Raw genomic sequence first — 7,633 nt, forward strand, 5'->3', positions numbered from 1 at the left:
GGGGAAGGATTGCATGGAGGGGATTGTAACCATGGCAATGAGATGATATACGATAGAATGAATGTAAAGCCAATGTTCTCCCATGTAAACTATCACATAATTCACACTAAAACATTTAAAAAAAAAAAAAAAGGAGATATCATCTTACCCCAGTATTGATAACAAAGTTTTTTTAAAATAAAAAAACAAACAAGAAATGCCGGTGAGGGTGTGGAGAAACTCAGACCCTCCTATACAGCTGATGGGACTGTAAAATGATTCAACCACTGTGAAAAACAGTATGGCGCTTCTTCAAAAAATTGGAAACAGAAATACCATATGACCCAGCAATCCCTCTACTTGGTGTATATTCTCAAGAAATGAGAGCCATGACACACTGGCAGCATTAATCACAATAGCAAAAAGATGGAAACAGCCTAAATGCCCATTAACAGAATGGTTAAATACACTTTGGTACATACACACAATGGAATACTATGCAACACTGAAGAATAATGATGAATCTGCAAAACACCTCAGAACATAGATGAACCTGGAAGACATTATGCTGAGTGTTATTAGCCAATCACAAAAAGACAAATATTATATGAGACCAGTGTTGCAAAAAGTTAAGTAAAGGTTTTCTTGATAAAAGAAACATTCTATGATGGTTAAAAAAGAGTAGGGGGTAAGGGAAAGTTATTTACTGACTAGAGGGTGGACACATATTAACTTGGGTGATAGGGAAAGGAATATACAACAAAGAGGGAGGCTGGCACAGGAAAGATGAAGGTATGGGAGACACATGGAGGAGTACAAGAGTCAAAGTGAATAGCCGTAAATACTGTTCACTGATAGTACATGGAAGTGATTAAAATCACTGTAATAACACAAAGTGTTTGATTTGTTGAATGTGGGACCAATGATCTTTTTTAGAAACCTTTACTGAATTCACAATAAAAAGTCAAAAAACAACACCAATCAAAAAAAAAAGTCTTCCTAATAAACCCCTGTGATCATCTTATGTTCTTTGAGAAAAATCCATTAAAATGATCCCTTTGGAATCCCAACAGGCAGCTGTCTTAACCTTCTGAGCTGATTTTCTCTGCCTTGAATTTAATCAGCCCAACAGATCCCCTCAGAAACCTCTGGTAAGATTGGACCTCTCTTTTGAAGACAGCCTAACACAACTAAGACAAGCGTGTTACGGAGACAACTTTCTGCAGTCATCCAATATTTGCAGAAACATGTTTAAACACATTTTGTTTGGCATAAACCTGTGCAAGTATGAACTGGAACCCTAGTAGCATTACTTTTTTTTTTTTTTTTAACTTAGTCTCATATTTCTGTGCTTTTTCCAGAAATATTTAAAGTTAGAGTAAAGTAGTTATTATACATAAAGTTCTCAAATAATGAGATCTTTCATAAGAACTTTTACACTAACTTCTGCAAAAAAAAAAAAGTCAGATAAGTACACGTTTCAAAGGCCTTGTGATAATCACAAACCGCTAGTATTTATATGCCAAGTTTACTGCCTTGCACTGAGCCCTTTACTTCAAGTAATTCACATAAGAAACAAAGTGTTCTTGCTATATCCATTTTACAAATGAGGTGACTCTGAAACTTAGAAAGGAAGGTTGGTGGTGGTGGTCATATACCCATGGAGTCAGTTCCAACTCATAGTGACCCTGTACAGGGTTTCTGAGGCTGTAAATCTTCACGGGAACAGAAAGCCTCATCTTTCTCCCATGGAACAGCTGGTAGTTTTGAACTGCTGACCTTGCGGTTCACAACCTGATTCATAACCAGTATGCTACCAGAGCTCCTTCGAAAGGAAGGTTATGTACACTCATAACTAGTGCCTGAGTCAAGATTTCAACTCCTGTTCAAAGGGCTCCAGTGCCCCCCACTCTGAGCCATGACTTTATGCTACTTTTGTTGTTGTTGTTAAGCGCCATCGAGTCGATTCCGACCCATAGCAACCCTGTACAGGGTTTCCAAGGAGCAGCTGGTGAGCTTGAACCACCGACCTTGCAGTTTAAATTGCTTTGCAATCTGGCGCATTAACCCACAGCGCCACATCAGGACTCCTATGCTGCTGCTTCTTTAGGGACATTCAAAGGCACAGCTGTGGTTTCCCTGAGACTGCACTATTTTCTCTAAGTATACTATACTCATCAGACACACAACCCAATATTTTGGTTTGGAAGGAATGGACATCGCACTTAATATGCACCACATCAAGTGTGGCAGCAGTAGTGAGGTTGGCCCAGGATCAGACATTGTTTCGTTCTGCTGTGCATGGGGTCACTATGAGTCAGTTCCGACTCTATGGCACCTGACAACAACAACGTAACACGCAAGAGAGTGTAACAACTGAAAATTAAACCTTATGCACATAAGAAATATAATTAATTTGTTTAACTGACACTGACAATTAGGATTGGACACCAAGTTTTTGTTTTTTTTAAGTTTCCTTTTGGTGGTAAGCGTCAGCAGAGTAGGTAGGCTTGTGTGGTAGGAAATAGGAGGTGGGGGAAACAAAACAAGAACTGACATTAAGCCCCTTCAAGGAGCCAAGTTTTATAATGGTTAACTCTCAAAATGACGCATGAGACATTTACAACTTTCCAGAACCTAGATTCAGACACCTTGCCCAAGGTTACCATGATCTGCCTGAAGCCTAGCTCTTTGTTTTCCCGCTATCCACTGCCAGAGGAATGGCTAACAGAGAACACTGACCTCAGCAGAGGAAAGTCAGGCTTCTTACTACAGCTCCTGGAAATAGAATTCTGATGAAGCTTCACTTACTTTCAATCATGATGCCTTCAGCTTTAATAGATTATCCATAAGAAAAATAATGTACATTGAAAAGACCTAAAGCTTCTAGTTTTAACTTAAAAATTACATGGAAACAAGTATTATGCATCAGATAAACCATTTTAAATCCTTCATATAGCATTTATTTTTGTTGGTAGTAAAATAGAATTGGTAAGTAGTCAAATGCTAAGCTTTGGTTGTTGTTGTTGTTAAGTGCCACTGAGTTGGTTGTGACTCCCAGCGACCCTATACAACTGCGGGCCTTGTCATTCACAGTCTAGTGCTTATAGTAGGGAGCCACTGCACTCCCAAACTTTGGTACACATATTTAAATAAGGGTGCAATGGATCTATAAGATAAGGACTGGACTATGAACCACAAGGTCAGTGGTTCAAGTCCACCAGTCACTCCAAGGGAGAAAGATGAGGTTTTTTGCCCCTGCAAAGATGTCTAGCCTAAGAAACCCTATAGAGGGTCACTGAGTCTGGACAGACTCAAGGACACTTACAACAACAAATCTTAATAGTACACTGGAATATCAGTGAGATTGTTAAAAGTACCATCGGGGGGGGGGGGGTGTGCCATGGAATCAGTTCCGACTCAGAGTGACCCTGGAGAGGGTTTCTGAGGATCGGCCGGTAAGCATGAACCACTGACTTTGCAGTTCCACTGACCTTGCCTGTCCAGCGCATTAATCCACAGTGCCACACTTGGACTCTAGCATAATAATATGATCAATTAACATGTCTTCATCTCCTACTGTGTCTTCATATATGAAGCAAGTATTCTTTTTTTAGTCACAACAAAATGTTTTTGAAATATTTAATTTCTTTCAGTCGTGCAGATCCAAGGTAAAGATATTTTCGAGGCAATAGAAACTCTAATTCTATTTCAAATAATGACAATAAAATGTTAGCTAATGTGACAATTTGGACCTATATACGTCTGTGGTGGGAGGTTATGTGCCTTGGAGTTGGTTCCACCTCATAGTGACCGTGTGTAGAGTTTTCTGAGGCTGTCTTTCCGGGAGCAGAAAGCCTCATATTTCTCCTATAGAACAGTTGTAGTTTTAAACTGCTGACCTTGAGATTAGGAGTCCAACTCGTAACTACTACGCTAAATAAACAAAGCTACCTGAGAACATGACTGTAGGATTTTGAGAACTAAACTGTTCTGCTTAAACTAAGATAATACAGTCAAGCACTGCCTAAACATTTCAAACACAAACAACCTTTCCTGCCCTTGCTTCTTGGATACATGGTTGAACCGGTGTTACAATGTTAATGGTCACCTAATTCCACCTGAAGATTGGTTCCTGTGTGTGTACTTTCTGATAAAGAGCAGCCATCTAGGCAAACACGGAGTGGGAGAGTTAATCATGTGATTGGGACATGGTGACCACCTTGTGAATTATTGGGACTGTCCAAATGAGATGATTATATCTCACCCGCATATAGAACTAATTAACATTCTTAAAATGGATATAAATACTGCTTATAAAAACTAGTCATTGGCCATCATTAAAAACCAGCCTAGATGCCGCTGGTGTCCTGGTAGTGAACTTCCTAATAATAACGGCTTTTCTCTTCATTAGGAGTGTCTGGTAATTGGCCCAAGTTTTGGATTAACATCAGTACAACTAAATATTATCACATTAAGTTGTTTATGAAAACTTCAAAGTCAAATTTTAAAATAACACAGGCAAATTAGAGAGACGCAAATCAAAACAACAATGAGATATCATCTCACACCAGCAGTAACAGCAAAGATCAAAAAAGTAGAGGACAATAAATGCTGGTGGGGATGTGGAGAGAGAGGGATGCTCCTGCATTGCTGGTGGGATCGCAAAATGGTCCAACCTCTCTGGAAAGCAATATGGCACTTTCTCAGAAGGTTAGAAATAGAAATACCTTATGATCCAGCAATTCTTCTACTTGGTATTTACCCACAAGAAATACGAGCCATAACACAAGTAGATATACGCACACCAATGTTCATAGCAGCACTACTTACAATAGCAAAAAGATGGAGACAGCCAAAGTGCCCATCAGTTGAAGAATGGATAAACAAATTGGTCCATACACACAATGGAATATTATGCTACCTTGAAGAATAACAAGGAAGCTGCAAACCACCACATAACATGGATGAACCTTCAGGACATCATGTTGAGTGAAATTAGTCAGTCACAAAGGAGAAATACTGCATAGGACCACTACTGTAAAAGATTAAGAAAAAGAACCCATACTAAAGGGGAGGGGAGAGGGATTCTTTGATGGTTACAGGGTTGGGTGGGGTGAGGGGAGAGAGGAGAAGGTGGAGGAATAGGCAGGATAGTTTGGGTGCTGGAGAGGGGGATAATATTCAAGAAGGGGGAGGGGAATGGAAGAACTAAGCAGATGGGAGAACAATTAGGCAGGTTTGCATGGACTAAGTGGGACAGAGGTAAAGAATGATGTATGCACAACTCTGGAACAACAGGGCTCTGGTATACAGGGATTGAGATATGGTTTGAATGGGTAAAAGGGGGGAAATAATGTTAAGAGGCTTGACTGTCTTTTGAATCTTGGCTTCCTGGCATACCATTATAAAATAGACACTGGAGGGGGAGAGAAAGGAATAGCGAAAAGCATCACCATAGAAAGCTTGTAAGTCCGTCTTCTGCCTATAACTGATTGGAATACCTAAAATGGGGCTATAATGTGCCCAGCGAAGGAGGATTTCTACGGAGCCTCTGTATTACGTAAGAGTACAGGTGGAATCCTGAACTCCATCCAGAATCTTCAGAGGTGGGAAATTTCCACTTGAAAGGACGGGCAGACCAGCCTGGAGCAGCTAGAAGAACAGAAGATACTTCTTAAAAGAAAGACCGACAGGAAAAATACAAAACAATATAAGCAGACCAACTGATTACTACAAGAACAAGCAACTTGCTTGCCCAAGAAACATCAAAGCAAGTGGTCGGGCCCCCTCAGAGCAAACCCCCTTCCAAGACTAAGACTCAGTAGGAATACGCTTTCTAATTGGTGACCATGTTCATCACCAATATGGGGAATTGAGGAAAAAACAGCAATGAAGCTTCAAGCTAAGCCCTACAAACGTTTAACAGACTCCTGTGAACCCAGGTGGAGACCTGGTTGGCCAGCAGTGTGGCAAGACCTGGGGACTCCTGGGCCCAGAGTCAATGACATTGCCACAGAGGACTAGAGTGGAGAGTGAAGCATCCAGCTGCTAAGAAGAGAGGGCATATGCACAAGAACACCCACACTTGCAGATAATACCCACTTAACCTGGCTTCAGTGACTGGATGATCAGAGCTCAACTAGAAGAAGAGGACAAAAAAGCGTAATCTGATACAATTTGATGAACTTGACCTACACCTATGGATGCAGTAGCTCAAAAGAGGGAACAAATCTTTACAGCGAGGATCATTCCCACCTCCCTCCATACACAGAGTAGACAGGGATGGGCAACTTGGATATTGGCTACCCAAAGTTGGGGGCTACAAAGGCAAGAAGTGACTGGCTTACAAGCTTTCAAGAGGGACTCTAGATCCAGAAGGCATGGAGGAAGGTAGAATCTCCACTGAATAGTATTCAATCTGTCTAAGTGATGCTGATGAAAGGAAATGTGGATAGGTCTCTCTCTTGTGATACAACAGTGAATAATTGTTATCAGGACTGACTGTGAGGGTTGGAAATGTAAAGGTAGACGTTTTGTAGCAAGGAGGGGAGTGATTGACTTTGCAGTCTAGGAGCGGAGGTCCCTAGGACCATCAAGGGAGAAGAGCAGAGAGCGGGACCCTACCCAGAGAAGCAGTGATGCCAGAGATGGAAGCAGAGACGATGGCGTGGAGAGATGGAGCAGCTGGGGACTTTAGACCCAGAGAGGGAGAGGGGCTGATGATGGGGGGAAGGGGACAGGCCTGTAGGGTACACCCTTTGGTTGGGTGATGATGCATGGAGGGGATTGTAACCATGGCAATGAAACAATATACCACAGGATGAATGTAAAACTAATGTTCTCCCATATCACATAATTCACAATAAAACATAAAAAAATAATAATAATAACATAGGCAAATAACAACAAACCTGAAAAATAAATAAATAATAACACAGGCATAGCCTCGGAAAGCCTGTTCAGGGTCGCTACGAATCAGAACCGACTCCATGCACATAACCACCACCACCACCACCACCATGCATATGATACTATCATTCTCCAGGCAGCTTAGAACCCTTAGAGACTGTTATAACATAGATTAAGAAGGCTTTATGTGCAAAACATTTTGTACCCTTTCTTTGTCATAAAGTATCCATTATCCACCTGTGTATCCTTTCTCCCAAAATCTCCTACCATTTATGAGAGCCTCAGAAACTTGGTGCTAATCTCTAACATCAACTCCTAGCTGTTAGTTGCCTTAAACAAAAAGAGACTGCTAATCATTGGTTTTTAACAAGAAGGGTGTGCCACCAGTCCATGTAAAAGCTAAGACAGCAGCTGAAAAATGAAACTGCACAGAGCTTGGAAAAAGAAGCAGGATGAAGCAGGAGACTTAACTAGTTACACATTGTAAAACATCAGAAATAATTGCAGCTAATATTTACCAAGCACTTCTCATCTGTCAGGCACCATGTTAGATTCTTTAACTGTACTCAGTCCTGACAACCTATGCACTATTATTAAGGATTTACTCAAAACTACAGAACTAATGAAAATACTATAAAGCCTTGAAATTTGGCTTCCCCATTTACTGGTTATGTGATTCTGAGCAACTGACACTCTCTGAACCTGTTTCCACAACTGTAAAAGGTTAACTGCATACTGTTGT

This window comes from Chrysochloris asiatica, unplaced genomic scaffold (assembly GCF_000296735.1).
Source record: "Chrysochloris asiatica unplaced genomic scaffold, ChrAsi1.0 scaffold00023, whole genome shotgun sequence".
In the NCBI taxonomy this organism is placed as follows: domain Eukaryota; kingdom Metazoa; phylum Chordata; class Mammalia; order Afrosoricida; family Chrysochloridae; genus Chrysochloris; species Chrysochloris asiatica.